We start from the raw sequence: 16376 nt of genomic DNA, 5'->3' as shown, positions 1-16376 counted from the left end.
TGATGTTATTAGGTTTTTCTTCTCAATGGCTCCTAAGTTTGGGCCCCTGGAGGAGAAACAGGAGCCGTCTCATTCCCGCACTCTGTCTGATTCTCAGCAGGAGTTCATTTGCACTTTAAAATGTTTGTCATTCATTTCTGCTTGTTTAGCTGACAAAGGCCCCATTTCTCCTCTCGCTTCTTTATTTAACTCCAAGAGCTCCTCGTCCTGCTCCTGTGGGGCCCCTGAGGACGGCTGCCAGTGACGCTCTCATATTCACAGCCGCGGCGGGCAGACAGTCTCTCGGTCTGTGGTTGGAGGTATTCGGGTGGTTGACCAACCTCTGTCTCAGTTTTCTTCATTTCATTCTTTCATTTCAGACATTCTTGAGTCAACACAGATTTGATGATACATTTACACGTACAGTTCATGTTAGGTTTAGGCCAACAACAAATGTTACATGCTTCTACGCCTTCACTGCACTCATGAGTTGTGTTGTGGAAAAACACTTTTATTGTGCCAAAATCCCATTGACCTTCATCCTCAAAGCTCCACACGACCAGTGTTCCTCAACACGCAAAAAAAATAACTGAACCAACATCACGATTTAACATTTCATTCACGTGTGTGCGTGCATGCGTGTTTAGGTGTGTGTGTGTGTGTGTGTGGGTGGGTTGGAGGGATCTTGTGTCACTGTGGGGACCAAATAGTTCAGAACGATATTATTAACGAATCTAAAAATGCAAAAAGTTTTCCATGACCTTTAGGTTTAGGGGTTGGGTTAGGGGATAAAATATACATTTTGTACAGCATAAAGATCATTATGCTTATAGACTATCCCCACGGAGATAATAAACCAGATGTGCGTGTGTGTGTGTTTGTGTGTGTGTGTGTGAGTGTACACAAGGACACATAAGGTCGATATCTCTGACTCTCTTCTTCTCTCTCGTGTTGATATGTGGACGTTTTATGCAAGAGGCACTATAGGAGCAGAAGTGATTATTTATTCATGAATGTCTGTGTGGTACATTAGACGCATCTGTGAGTTCAGTACTGTACGTGCAGTGGACCGGACGCTCTCCATTTGCACAAAGATGATGGACAAAGTCTGTTAGAGAGAGGAAAGAGGTCTCGTACAAAACCTGCTAAGCTGTCTACCCACAAATCCACAAGAATACTGTATGAATGGCTAGGGGAAGGCACAGATATACATACATGATGCCTTATTATTATCCTTTTTTCTATGGGACACTGTCTGTGAGTCATCCACCGTACTGGAACGGTCAAATCCGGTTCATGAACACTCATTGATTTTTTTTTGGTTTTTCTCTCTTTTACACTGATGATGTTTACTCCAGTGTTAAACACTGAGGACCTGCACACCGCTCAGTGTTATAGCATCTGCTAAACATCCCAAATGTGATTCTGTGTGTGTGTGTGTGTGTGTGTGTGGTGTTGTTACAGCAGCATCTGTTCAGTCACAGGCAGCTGTGAACTCTTGGGAAGATCTCAGCTGTCTGTTTGGAGTTGTCTTGGCTCTTGTTGAACAGATCTGAGATCAGTTCCACGCTCCAGTCATAAGAGTGAATGTGTAGCTTCGGCTGATCCTCGAAGGCTTGACCTTTGCTGTTGAATGAATGTGGTCATGTATGTAGTATTTCATTTGAAAGCAGTGAGGTCATGTCTTGATAATATTGGAAGTCTTTTTCATGCCTGGATTTATACATTTGATTGTGTAAATCTGATCATTGGTGATATACAGATTCACACTGAATTACCAACAATGTGCTGAGACCAATTCAGAATGTATGGTGTTTAAAAAACTGTTTATCCAGAATGAAATCTTATATCCTAGGTGTCTGGTTTAATTTGCTGGTTTAAGTTCCATTCTTGCGAGTATGAGACACAAAGAGGAAATTGGCCAAACTGAGAAATCATTCGGTCCAAGAGATTCCAGCGCTCACTTTCCATAAACGTGTCCAGTAAATTTCTCTCGAGTTTTATGGATTGTCCAATTGACTTGACAAAATGAAAGCTCAAGGAAGAAATGGAAGTTATCTACACCTTTGGGAGTCAAACATGCAAAAAAACCTCAAAATATGACAAGTTTTTGTCCAGTGAATATTAATCAGTTCTCATTCAGAGTCGGTCTGTTTAATGAGAGCGATCACTGAGTCAGAGTCACAAGTATCTCATTGTCATTCTGCAGATTGTGAATCGATCAGCTATTCTGTAACTTTCAGAAACAGCCGTAGGCATTAAAATGGTTCACGTCGTGCCATCGGGTGCAGTCGCAGCTGTGAGCTGACAGAGGTGAAGGGATGTTTCCTAACCGCTGAATCTGCTCATTTTGAAAAACAGGTGTGTCAGACATCTTGTACCGAACACAAAATGGAAATGTACAAGAAAATCGTTTATTCATGAGACGGGCCATAGCAGGACACTGAGGATATTCCGTATATTCATCGTTTGTGAATCCTTGAACGTGTGTTGTTCTCCAAATGAAGTATGCATGTGTGTACTGAACTCATGAGACCTGTCACTCATATAAAATATAAAGCTTGAATGAGCTATGGATTTTGATTTTGTTAATCTCACTTTCTTGTTGTGTTTTGTAATTTGGTTGATGGTTTGTTGTAATCCAGCTGGTCAGTAAAACAATAAACAGCTGCTTCAGAACACATCTACCAGATTTTCCAGCAACGTGAGTTTTGACTCTTGTTATCTGCTCGTCTTGTGTCGAGACAATTTAAAGAGCCGGAGGCTGCCAGACATTCATGTTTGCGGTATGACAGATTGTTATTTGTCAGGAAATAGGTCAGTGTTCCTCTGGTGTGTAATTCACTCACTTCTATTTCTGTCTCAATCTAACCCTGTTCTGCCCTAATCTCACCCCTGCCCTCCAGATCTCAAGACCGTCTCCAAATACAATTATCATTTTAATTCAGGATGAACTCAGAATGGCCCTTTGACTTTCTTCAGGCTTTAAACTGCCATTTTGCACTGCAATGTTGTGTTTATGACAATAAAACAGATCTAATTACTGTAAGGTGAAACATATACATTTTGTAATTCACAAGAACACATCATGATAGTGTTTGGTGTAAATTCTGTCATCATTTACCCAACCCGTTGTCATTTTAAACCTGTGCAATTTTCTTTTTCTGCAAAACACAAAAGAAGATATTTTGAAACATCTTTGACTTCTGTTGTATGGGCACAAAACCAATGCAAGTCAATGGGGATCAACGGTTTTCTGATACCAACATTTTCCAAAATATCTTCTTTTGTGTTGTGCTGAAGAAAGAAAGTCATACATGTTTGAAATGACAAGAGGCCGCATAAATATTACAGAATTGAAGATTAACTATTCCTTTAAAATAGCTATGTAACAAAACTGCATCTCTACACAGACAACAAAGTGATTTCTGGTTTCACACGTTGAATATTTTTTCTGTATTGTTCTAGAGAACAATCTTCTTCATGGTTCTACTCAAGAAAAAATGTCACTTACATCTCAGATGGCCTGAGGGTGAGTAAATAAACAGCAACTTTGAGTTTTTGGGTGAACAATCCCTTAAGCATATAGTATAAAATACACAGTATGCGAGAAGCCATCATTACGATATATTTTTATTTTGGAGAAATGTGTTATCTTTTCATTTCACGTCAACAATACAGTATTCAAGATTTTGCTTTAATAGTTACATTTGTACAATAGTTACTAGCTTTCAAAAAACAGCACAAAACCTACCTGTTGCGCATTTATTTGAGTAACCAATAACTCTATCTGTCAATAAAAAAGTATGTTTTTCATTCTCTCCTTTTCTCACTCCAGCTTAAATCCTTTAGTACCATGACCTTGTAAACTAACGGTACTGTTTGGAGGGTTGACAAAATGTTTATAAGCTCTCCTTTGAATAAAAGCGTCTACCAAATGAAGAAATGTACATTTATTTGTATAAATTCTATTTCCGAGAGAAGTAACGTTACAATTAATTTAAAGTTAGTCAATAAAATCAAGCACCAACGTGACACACATAACATGAAGAGTTGATGAATATTCATAACAAATAAAAGAGATGCAATAAAGATCAACGCTGTGATGAGAATGTGTTATATTGAAATGCCAGAGAGTCCATTATTAGAACCGCAAGCTCAAAGTATTAAGATATATTATTGTGTGTGTGTATGTGTTTGTGTATAGTAGACACACAAACTGCTGTTGATGTGTAGTTACAGTGTGTGGTTTTAAACACGGTATAATTCCTGGAGTCTCGCCGTTTTCTTTATGTGTTCTTTTCTAGACAAACAGTGTGGGTGTTGAATGACATCTCTCTCGCTCTCTGTGACCTCAACCTCCGTCTCCTCAATCTGTGAGAAGGTTTTAAAGTGCTTCATTTTCAAATAACCTCTAGCGACAGGAATATGATAAGACCCTTCCTTACGTTATTTACGGTTATTTATTATAGCAGAGATGGTGTGAGTGATGGGCTCTGAAAAACTCTATTGAATTTTCCAAGGCAGTGTTTAACATTATCCTTTCGTCCCAGCATGTTAAGTGAGTAAAGAGAGACGAGGCCTTAGGAGATTTCATCACAGCTGTTCTCATGGATATCACACACATCCTCATGTCTTTAGGAACCAATGGGGCGTCTCGTTTGACCATGTCAGAGAGAGAGCGAGAACCATTATCCCTCTGAATGCTGTACATAAATATTGGGTTTTAAAACAGTGAGCTTTTTAACTGCAATTCTGTTCTTTTATCTGCCATCTCAGACATCTTTTAACAGCATGTTAAGATGGATGGTGCTTTAAAATGCTGACTAGGTAGGCAGCTCACTAGGATTTGGAATCGTGCCGTGTATGGAGTGAATAAAGAGTGGAGAGGCCACACGCACACACATATAGAGAAAGAGAGAGAAGCAATCAGTCTTGTATGTAATAGTTCAGAGAGCAGATCTTTGGACACATCTTGAATTGATTTTGCTCGATGGAGTCGACGCGGCAGCAAAGAGTTTCATTAAATCGTGCAGATCTCATCTCGCCGAAGGATAAAGTCAGTGCACTTCTACTAACTCAAAAAGCTATTTGTGTGTTCTATGGAAAACTATGACTGTGGGAGTATCTTTACACATGAGACCAAGGCTTTTTATTCAAAAAACCAATTGCTTTTCTTAATGTAAAATGAGCCCCATAGACTTACATTGTACGAGTAATACAATGTTTGTTTGTTTTCTACATTTGTTTGTGTGAAAATCAACTAGATCTGTCAATTATTACAGGCCAGAAATGAATCATGAATCTTGAATGTAATGTGTCCTTTAAGAAAGAAAATTACTTATAAAATCTCTTTGATTTCTCATTTATTTCTCATCAGATTCCATGGAGAGCAATAGAAACGTTTGCATAAATCTCATCTGCATCTCAGATATTTCTCCTGAGAAAAACAGTCAGAAATGTCACAAATGTGTCTGTCATTAGAGTTTGAGAAGAGATGTCAACAATGTGTCAAACTGAGCTCAGATTTGTCTCGTCTGCAATCAAAAGTCAATATTATTGAAGATCTCAATATCAACTCAAACATTTCTCATCTAAAGATTATTTGACCTCTACAATCTACAACATTTACACATCCGTACTCTTTAGTCTCATTTGTTTCTCTAACAACAATAAAAGTTGATAATGAAATCTCCTGAGCTCTTAAAGAGCATCATACGAGCAATATCATTGGTAACACATGTTGAATGAATCGTGACAGACAGCACACGGGTCTCTCCAACCGCTGGAACCTCCTCAGATCTTCTGTTAATATGCAGCATCACATTAAAGGATAAAGTGTAATTGAGATTTTCAGAAGGTCATCGGGAGCGCTCCATCAGAGTAATTGAAGAATATCCCTCTATCTCTCTCTCTCTTCATAAAAGACGTCTGTTTCACCTCTGAGAGGCACTTGTTAAAAGCAACTTGAGAGTTTGTTGTGGGAATCTCAGAGGAATTGGCTTGATTGCTGTGACCCGCGGTTAATTCTCTCATTAAAATCTATTACAACGCTGGCAAAGACGTGTTTTCCAGCCGCCCACCTGCTGGATTCATCCGCTCTTGTGACCTGAGTGGAAAATACATTCATGACTATCCAATCGACATGGCAAACATCCCCGTGTCTGTGAAATGTGTTAACAGTGAAGTTTCCAGAGTCAGACACAAGCCGTGGTAGAATTCAGTCATTATTTCCTCACCCTCATTATTGTAAATCTCACGCAGGTCAGTTTCAGTTTTTTCATTTCATTGCCAAAGCTTTTTGCATGAGTAACACACATAAAAATGTAGTCTGGATTCTGGGTCAGATTTAGAAACAGCTGAGAAGTTCTTGTGCTGTAAACTAAATTACATTTCCAGAGATGTTCTGCCTCAAACATTTCTCTCTGTAAAACTATTACGGAGACATCTTTGGGTTTTCTTTAAATCGTCTCTAGAGAGAGGTTCTCCCAAAAGTCGCTTCCTTTCAAATCTTCTTCCCTCGCAGTTTGATGTTGGCAGACAGGAGAAGCTCCAGGCGTTTCCATCACAGCGCCAGCTCTCCTCAACAGCACGCGGTCAAAATGTCATCTGAGCGCCGTGAAAGGAACTGCCTCATACTCCACGATTAGACTGAGAAAAAAATGTTTTCACCTCCCGCTGAGAACATTAAAGAGCTGAAATTCTGTGTGTGAGAGCCAGAGCGAGCGGGGGATTCGTCGCTGGCTATCTTGAGCAGTTTGGTATGAGCTCCACCGAAGACGTTTCTCATATTCTGATAGTAAAAACGCAGCACACGTGTTTGATGTGCAAATATCAGCAGCTTCAAAGAAAACGTCTCTCTTATCTTTTAGCTGTTCACGACGGGACGGCAGACCTCAGTCCTGTCGATATGTTGAGAGCGTTTCAGTTGAGCTGTGATCAGAATCGAGACTCTGTAAGCGTTGATGCATTCTGTGCTCCTCAAGCAGTCAAATATATCGTCTGTAACGGATCAAAACACAGAATTGAGCTCAGATGAATCAGATACAAAGAATGACTCTTCCCACAGGATAATGTTAATGTGTTGCTCTTTCATAGCTCAGGATTTGGTGGATTTTTTAGTTGTGTTTCGTTTTAGTTTGTTCTTAGATTTTGAAGAGTAATGAGGTGTAAAATTAATGTAAAGGATTTGAGTAAATGTGATGAGAATTGTTGAGTTCATATTGAGATGTTCAATAATATTGACTTTTGATCGCTGCTCAGTTTTGAGACATTTTTGACATCTCTTCTAAAACTCTTATGACAGATGACATTTGTCTGATTTCTGACTCTTTTTCTCAAGTGAAATATCTGAGATGCAGACAAGACGCTAAAGTGTCCATTTGCTCTCCATTGAACCCCATTGATGTCAAGAAGAAATCTTTCTGATAGGATGAATCGGATGATTCAGCATCACAGAATAGTGTCAGAATTCTGTTAACAGGGAGTGTATTTCCAAACCATAAATATATGACTGTATTGTGCCTAATTTTGTGAATCTGGATTTACTCCTCTTATTGTTGTTATTGCCGGCTTAACATGACAAATCACATTCTGGATAAATTGCATCCTTGATACATTTCTGAGGTCATTTGCCCACACGCCACCTGTTTGATGAGCAATGGAAGACATGCAACTGTTCAGCAAGTCTGTTTAAAATGTACCAATGTCACTTTTAAACACTTCTGCAGGTGTTTGATGGTCCATGTCTGAAAAACAGTTTTGCTTTACACAGATCTGCACTTTTTTGATGTGTTTAAGCTTTTTGGTATTCAAGGGTGGTATGTGAACTTTTGACTGTCTGAGGCCCCCGAGCTTCAGCTTTTCTGTGATATCTGACAAGCTCTTTTTGCTGTGTACAGCTGGAGAGGATTTGGGGGGTCTCGAATAATTGTGTGTGTGCGTGCTTGTGTGTGTAGGTCAGGTTTTGCAGGCAATCTCACTGTGCATTGTAACAAGCTCAGGAAAAATGTATATCCATCCAAGGTGAAGTAAAACATAGATTATTAATGTGCTCATCATTCATACATTGTGTTATGAATATGTTGATTATATCCATTGACAGCTGTTTTTAAAGATATTTAGAGCGTGTCTTGATGAGTTGTGGCTATTATACACATGTGTTCATGACACATCTGGACACATCTGAAGCCTGCATCTGCGCAGACGATGTGTTAAGTGGGTACGGCCGGCTGCAGGCCCCTCACAATGTTCCTGACGTTGCTTTTTTCAGGGTGACAGCTTCGTCTGTCAGCACTTCCGTCCTGTTTTCGGGCAAGTGGCAGACCCCCACAGATTTTAAAGCATTCATCTAAATTTGTTTTGAGATTGCATTGACTATGTAACGTCAGGAACATTTGCATGTTTTCCTCTTAATTCAATTCCTCAAAAGATATTTATTCCTGAAGCACATGTGCATATGCATAAGCTCATCTGTGCATTCACAGTAGAGGTTTGTGCACCTGTCTGCACGTGTGTCATGGCTCCGGGCTTGATAGCTGCTTTCATGCAGAATGTCGCCGTATGATTTGGTGGCAATTCGAGGTTTGTCAAAGCACGCTTTGATTGTGCGTCCACGCTTCTTTTCTCGCGTGGCAAAACCCACGGACGCATCCTTTTGTCAACAAATTAGGCCGCAGAGGAACAGAACAATGGCACATCTGTACGGCACATCCGAGGATGCGTTGGTTTACCATGATAATGCTTCACAGATGGCAGCGAGCGCAGGAAGAAATCAAGCTTGTGTTTTACCCTTTTGTTTCACCTCATTAGCTTCTCCTCCACCCCCACACCAGCCCCTCGCAGTTTCCACCCACGTCTCACCACAATTACAGATTCATTAGCATAGCAAACGCCGGCTGACCGCCGAAGCAGAGATGAGAATGTAAATTTATTTTGCCTGCCGGTGGGAATCGAGAGCAACAGTTGGGTAAAAATAATTCACTCTATCCGTCTGTCGAGAAATAGATTTTTAACAGTGCTGCTGAGACGGGGATACTATTGGCGCTGAGGTTGATAAGATGACTGCAGAGAGGAAATGACAGATCTCATTAATACCTCAAATATTTCTCCTAGACATCAGTGAGCTAAAATAGAGAAAACCTCTGGAATTGAGAAAGAAATCTATCAAAATCTCCAAATGTCTTCGTTTCAGAACAATCTGCCTAAATGAAAGAAAAATGTCAAATGAGATATTTTTAACATCTCAATCATTTCTTTTTATTTGAGATTAAATGGAAACTTTTGTTAAGGTCTCGTCTGCGTCTCAGATATTTCTCCTGAGAAAAACAGTCAGAAATGTCACAAATGTGTCTGTCATTAGATTTTGAGAAGAGATGTCCACAATATGTCAAACTGAGCTCAGATTTGTCTCGTCTGCATCAAAAGTCGATATCATTGACGATCTCAATATCAACTAATTTCTCTTCAAATTTACCCACATGACCTTCACAATTCGCTTTATAGCTCCGTACTCAAATTGCTTTCCAGGAACTGAGATCTCGATCAAGTCCTGAGCTGGTTAATCATGAAGAGACGTCCACCGTGCAGAGAACTCGCTGTAACCATGGAGACAGAAACTGTACTAGAAAGGCAGCAGTGACCGCACACTTCAATTTCCAGCGGCTTTGTACCTTTGTGTTTGATTTAATTATGTCAGTCATGTCAAGGGAGGAGTCAATTTCCTGGTGAAAGATGTTAAGTACACAATCTTGAACCATCGTCTTTTTTCAGATTCAGATAGTTCACCTCAGAGCTGCTGGTCTGCTTCAAAACTTGAAAGGTTTCGTTTAATATTTTTTCCGAGATCTTTGAGGATAAAGAGAAATTCTTGAAGTGAAGCTAGTCGATCGCTGTTGCTCTCAAGTAAAAATGAAGCCGAGGAAATGCTCCGGGATGTTGCTCTCCTAAATGTGATTTATTTGACTTCCTCAGGGTTTGATGTATCAGAGGCATCAGACGCTTGAATCAGACTGTGCTAATGACTGATTTATAACAGCAGTGGGGAAACATGTTTCTGACAGCCTGTTCACGCAGCTCTCCTCCACCATATTTGTTTGACAGACCGCAGGGCTTGATGTCTGAGATAGAGAGAAATCCAGCGAGCATTTCAAACTGTGGTCTTGATTCCTCTGCTATTAGCTAAGAAAGTCATCTCTGTTTCTATTCATCTCTTTTGTATTGTTAGCTAAAACAAGCGCGACTATTGACAAATTCAGTGTTTCATTTTACAAATGTTCATCTTGAAATACTGAAAGATCTACCAAATAAAAAATGCGATCTTTTAAAACCTGCATATGACTCTTTCTTCTAAAAACAAAAGATATTTTAAGAAATGCATACAATGGACATCGACTGGGTTGATTGCTATTTCGTTAGCAACGTTCTTCAAAAAATCTTCTTTTGTGTTCTGCCTTAGAAAGTCATACAGAATGAGGGAAAGACGATTTTTGACATAAAGTCAACACAGAATTATTCACTGTTTTCTGATGTAATATTTTCCTCCTGCTTGAATAGATCTCTCTTAAGAAAGAACATGGGTGGGTGTGAAATGAAGGCGTTTGGTGGAAGCTGAATGGTGAGGATGTAGTGGCCGGAGGGAGATGAAGTAGCAGGGACCATTGCAGCACTCTCGTGTGAAAATTAGCCCATTAATTCGCTTCCCTCGGCTTCTGTGTCCCTCAGCAGATCCGCACATGGTTCTCCATCCCTCTCTCGAGTGCAACATTATCATATCCTGGTTGCCTGGGCAACAGGCTTGGAATGCCTCAATTTTGCTGTCACCTCAGAGCCTTGAGTAAACAGAGGAGATTATCGTCCCGACAAACAGAATGTCAGGTCTGCTTGTCATAACGCTTGTACTGTTGCTCTCCGTGTTACAGCTGGCTGCTACTCCTGACAAACATCTGATATGACAACTTTCACACGTATGAAGAATGAGGTTGTCGACGAATGGAAACAAAGAGTAATAAATAGTATTGAGAGTAATAAAACACTGGTCTATCTGTCCATTTATCATCAATCATCTCATCTGTTGAATAATTCTTACTGTTGTCAAATTAAATTAATTCATTTAATAAATCATATCAGTTTATTTTCCAACCAGATTGGATTTAATTTGTCATCTTTCAATGTTTTTTTCCAATTTGTAATGGCCGTTGTAATTAAGTAAATACACGGACCTAAACCATTCAACTATACAGGCGGAGAAAGATTGAATAGAATTTGAAAATGATATTTTTATAATAATATTTTATTTAATTATATTAATTTCAGGTCAAAACAAATTTCAATCATACAATTTGTGAATATTTGCAAGACAAAATAATGCTTTTATAAATCATAATTATTTATTTTCTTTTAAAAGCATGATGTCGTTTAGTCCCAATTTATTAGTTTTGTTTATAATGCTTTATAATTATTAAATTTACCTAAAGATGTTATAGTTTATTGGCAGGCTTTAACCCCATGTCATCCCATGTCACAGCACTTGTATGTTTTTATTTTAAGCAAAAAAGTTTTGTGTCAGTACAGATATATTAACAAAAATAAAAATCAATATTACATACCATTTATACATACATCAGCATTGTAATTTCAATCTGAAGCGTTGAAATCAAATTCCAGAGAATTGGGAGTCCCCGTCAGATTATGACTCCCCTCACTCTGCTGCGGGATTAGCTAATCCTAGCCCCTCCCCCACACCTAATCCGAGCACTTTATTGTTAGTGTGGAATGGGGGAGTCATAATTTGGCAGGAGTCATTTTTCGGCACCACACCGGCCAGATTCTTCTCATCGATCCGCTCCAGCTGGATTGCGTTTCCGGGCTTTGCGCGAGCTCCCGTTGAGTTGCATTGCGTTGAATGTCTCGCAGTGAGACGCAAACAAGCGTAAAGAGCCATTAGGAGCTTCAGTGAGAAGAAAGCGCAGGGCTGTCCTATTACTACTCATGTCTATGCGTGTTTCGAGGACATATTCCGATCATTGGGAATCTATAACGTTGAGATTTAAGGACACTCGCTGTGATTCACCTTGTGGGCTCGAGACTGAAGGAGATATGCGCTTTTTCAAGGCAGTTTGTTCCTCTGATTGTTTTTGAACTGGGATCTGCATTGGTTTAGTGAAACCAGTCTGTCCTTGGACCTCCAGCGTGTATGTGCACGAGTGTGTGTGCGCGCGTGCGTGCGTGCATGCATGGTTGAATGTGTGTGTATGCAGGAGTGTGTGTAACCCCAGCACAATTTCTTGAAGGGGTCTTTTTTTTCAAAGGAAGGTATTTTGGGTGTCTCTTTTGGATGTATGGGATACACCTTGACCGGACTGGACCCTTTGGGGGGTGAGTGCACAAAATCATCATGTGTTCGTGTGTGTTGTGCATGAATTCTGCAGTTGCCACTTATTTTGTGTCTTTAGCTTTTAGCCATCAGAATGAGCACAGTTTTAATTTTTAATGGTCACATTCAAACATACATTTTAAAGTCCAAACAACGATTCGTACAATCATCGTTATTTAAACGTGTGTGAATATACGAACGCTTCGTTATATTGCTGATTTATTAGATTTTATAGGTTTCGATGCTACTTTCGTGTGTTTTGGTTGATTTGGGTGGTCATATGTGTGGTGCTTCATTTGTAGTAATTTTATGGACGTCTGAGGTGGTAGAAATGTGTAATTGTCTGTATTTTGTGTTGATCTGTTGTTTTTCTGAGGTAAATCATCTGAGGTGAATGCTAACACTCGCGCTAATGCTAGCGCTCTTTGTCGTTAGCTCTGACGGACACGCGCCTCTGTTTCTGAACATTAACAGCGTTTACAGAAGACAGAAGTGACATTGGTGTGTGTGTTGTTGTTGTTATGGTTGTGATTGATCTCTTGTGTGTGATTTGTGTGACAGTTTGATCAGTTACACGGCTGTGTGCGATACACTTGTGCTGACAATAGCTAAAGCGGCTAAACAACGTGTGTGTTGAACACATATTGACACATATAATGATGAGACACACAGGTTGAAAGATACACTGATAAAGAGACATAAACACTCTATAAAAACACAAAATTGTTCTATTGTCGAAGCATTGTATTCTTGAAGTTGATGCTACATAGACATGACAGTGACTTCAGTATATAATGACTTTTTATGGCCATCTTCATTATACATTGATAGTTTGAAAGTTGGGATTTCTCAATTTGTCCCAAAATGTCAGATTTCCCAAATGTCATATAATGATTAATATAATCTTAATGATATATTAAGATTATATAAAGAGCATTGCGTTAACAACGCAAGGTTGTGGGTTCGATCCCAGGGGATTGCAAATACCTATTTAAAATGTGTAGGATAAAGCAATGTAAGTCGCTTTGGATAAAAGCATCTGGCAAATGCCTAAATGTAAATGTGTATATATATGTCAGCCATAATTACCATTACAGTCATTCCATTACTTTAGTAATCTGTTGTATGTTTTAGTTTTACCGTAGTATTTTTAAATACTACAGTATGGCACAAATATATGGAAGCATATGTGGTGCAATATTCAAAATGGCAATGCAATATTCAAAATGGCAATGCAATATTCAAAATGGCAATGCAGTATTCAAAATGGCAATGCAATATATGTTGTGCAATATTCAAAATGGCAATGCAATATTCAAAATGGCAATGCAATATTCAAAATGGCAATGCAGTATTCAAAATGGCAATGCAATATTCAAAATGGCAATGCAATATTCAAAATGGCAATGCAGTATTCAAAATGGCAATGCAATATTCAAAATGGCAATGCAATATTCAAAATGGCAATGCAATATTCAAAATGGCAATGCAATATTCAAAATGGGTCCGTGTACTTTTGCGTCCATTCGTTTTTCTTTTTTTAACCATGACGATAAAAATAAAATATAAACGGTTGTTGTATTTTAAGCAAAAAAAGTTACATTCAAAATTTTGAATTAGAACTGTATTCAGAACATTCTACGAAAAAAATGTATATTGACTTATTTTCAGATTTTTGTTTATGACTTTTTGCACCTTACTTTACATTTATAAAATACACAAATTAATATCGAATAAAAGCGAATTGTACTAGTTTTCTGAGGCCAAATTAGTGACCCGGAAATATTTTTTCCCGCACCATTGAATGCGAAGCACCATGTCTCTGGAACCGTACAGACATGATTTTAAAACATCACACACACAAGGACGTTGCTGAGCATCTGTCTCAAGGTTGTTCGGCGAGGACTGTTAGAAGATTTAGATTTTTGAAGCCATGATCCCGAGCTATCCGTAGTGCAACTAACACAAATTGCATATACATTACATTAAATATCCAGAAGTTAGACAATAATTATTTAAAAAATTGCATTTTTGTAAAACTGAATAAATAGTTGTATACCAATAATTTGATTTTCATTTATAAAATAATTTTAAATAAGAAAATGTACTTTGTTTGTGGTTAATCTCTCCATTAACTTGAAAACAAATATAAAGAAAAGCACATTTTTTGTTTTTTATATAGTTGTTAAAAAAAGAAAAACGAATGGACGCAAAAGTACACGGACCAGAAATACATTGCCATTTTGAATATTGCATTGGCATTTTGAATATTGCATTGCCATTTTGAATATTGCATTGCCATTTTGAATATTGCATTGCCATTTTGAATACTGCATTGCCATTTTGAATATTGCATTGCCATTTTGAATATTGCATTGCCATTTTGAATATTGCATTGCCATTTTGAATATTGCATTGCCATTTTGAATATTGCATTGCCATTTTGAATACTGCATTGCCATTTTGAATATTGCATTGCCATTTTGAATATTGCACAACATATATTGCATTGCCATTTTGAATACTGCATTGCCATTTTGAATATTGCATTGCCATTTTGAATATTGCATTGCCATTTTGAATATTGCACCACATATGCTTCCATACAAATAAGCCTTTCATGGTATTACCATTTAATACACCAGTGTACCATGGTACTGCCACAGTTCTTGTTTGGTGTTATACATACATGCTCTTCTTTTACACTCTTACACTCATATGTACCGCCAAACACACTGATCAACTAAATAGAAACACACTACAGTTTCATATCTGTACACACAGAAATAGAGAGACACACACACATTTTCAGCAATCAAAAGCCCTCTGTGAATCCAGGTTGTGTAAATGGCGATCATTTATCAGGAAAAGTGTCAGATCGGTTGTTTTTTGTTGTCCGTGTTTTTTCCCCACTGCAGTAATAATTGCGTCCTGTTTAGTTTGCTGATGGGCAGTATCGTCCCACGGGCATCTTTCTTCATTCCTGACCTAAAACCACCCTAGTCCCCCAGAACCTGCTTGGAAAACAGTGTCCTGTTTTATATGCGAGGCTGCGTCGACATCTGCTCTGTGAAGGATCAGACACATCACATCAAAATTCACACTTTGCATAATGAATTGACAAGTCTGCCCGTACTTTTGCCGTTAGTTTAGTAGTGGGAGGGCTTTTCTTAAGATTTGAAGCAGGTTCAAAGCCATCAAGTCATTACAACTGATGTAACATCATCAAGTTCAGTTCATGCAAATTACTGTCTCCTGACATTTGGCCGTGTCTGTTTTCATTAGGTCGAAAACAACATTTTCTGCCAAAATGTCCATTTACATTGCCAAAGACCATCTTATGTTTGGCTGGTTTTGGTCTATAAAATTGGTGGTTGTGGTTTTAGATTGGCTAAATCAATGTGTATTTAATATGATGTTAAACTCGTGTTCACCTGTGTAAATAGCTGCACAACGGCCATCAACTATTAACCTCAGTTGACATAACAGCAGCTTTATCTTCTAGTGGACTCTGAATCTGTCTAATCCTGAAATGCAAACATGTTTCCTAACATTTATTTTTATCGTATAGTATTTTCTGATAAAAGCAGTAATGCACTTGAGGCTTTAGATCTGATAGACGTCTTATATCTCTTGTTATTACTCAAATATAGTATAGTCGTCTTGCATTGTGTGCTGTCTGACTTTTGGACCCTACCCTACAAGTTGGTTTTTGCAACTTTAGTGTAGCACAAGCACATCCCTGTCAGCATGTGAAGATTATATGTTGGTCACTCTTTAACTGTAGAGTCCCTCTATATGTCTTAAAAATGAGAGTTTAGTTCTAGGAATGAATGCGTTTGGAAAGCACCTGACTTCATGTTCTCGGGTTTCGTTATGAATGTCACAACTCATCACGGCTCTTGTGCTTCTCTGGCATGTTTGTGTATTATTATTGCTTTGATAAACTTCTGATTTGTGGGTTATTTATATGTCACTTCCTCTTCTTACTCACTGAGACTGGTGTTTTGTGACACTGGAGGTC

The 16376-nt window shown here is 38.5% G+C and overlaps 1 protein-coding gene across 1 annotated transcript in view; it reads left to right on the top strand.

The window, feature by feature from the left end:
• Positions 1-11901: 11901 nt before the first annotated feature.
• The window catches only part of znf609a (zinc finger protein 609a), a 69258-nt gene continuing 64783 nt past the window's right edge, over positions 11902-16376 (top strand). Inside the window, exon 1 of the mRNA XM_056739147.1 lies at positions 11902-12354. The gene's annotated coding sequence lies outside the window, so the exon portion shown is untranslated. The remainder of the gene's footprint in view (positions 12355-16376) is intronic.

Source organism: Triplophysa dalaica, chromosome 24 (assembly GCF_015846415.1).
Source record: "Triplophysa dalaica isolate WHDGS20190420 chromosome 24, ASM1584641v1, whole genome shotgun sequence".
Classification (NCBI taxonomy): domain Eukaryota; kingdom Metazoa; phylum Chordata; class Actinopteri; order Cypriniformes; family Nemacheilidae; genus Triplophysa; species Triplophysa dalaica.
This window is presented reverse-complemented; position numbering and strand designations above follow the sequence as displayed.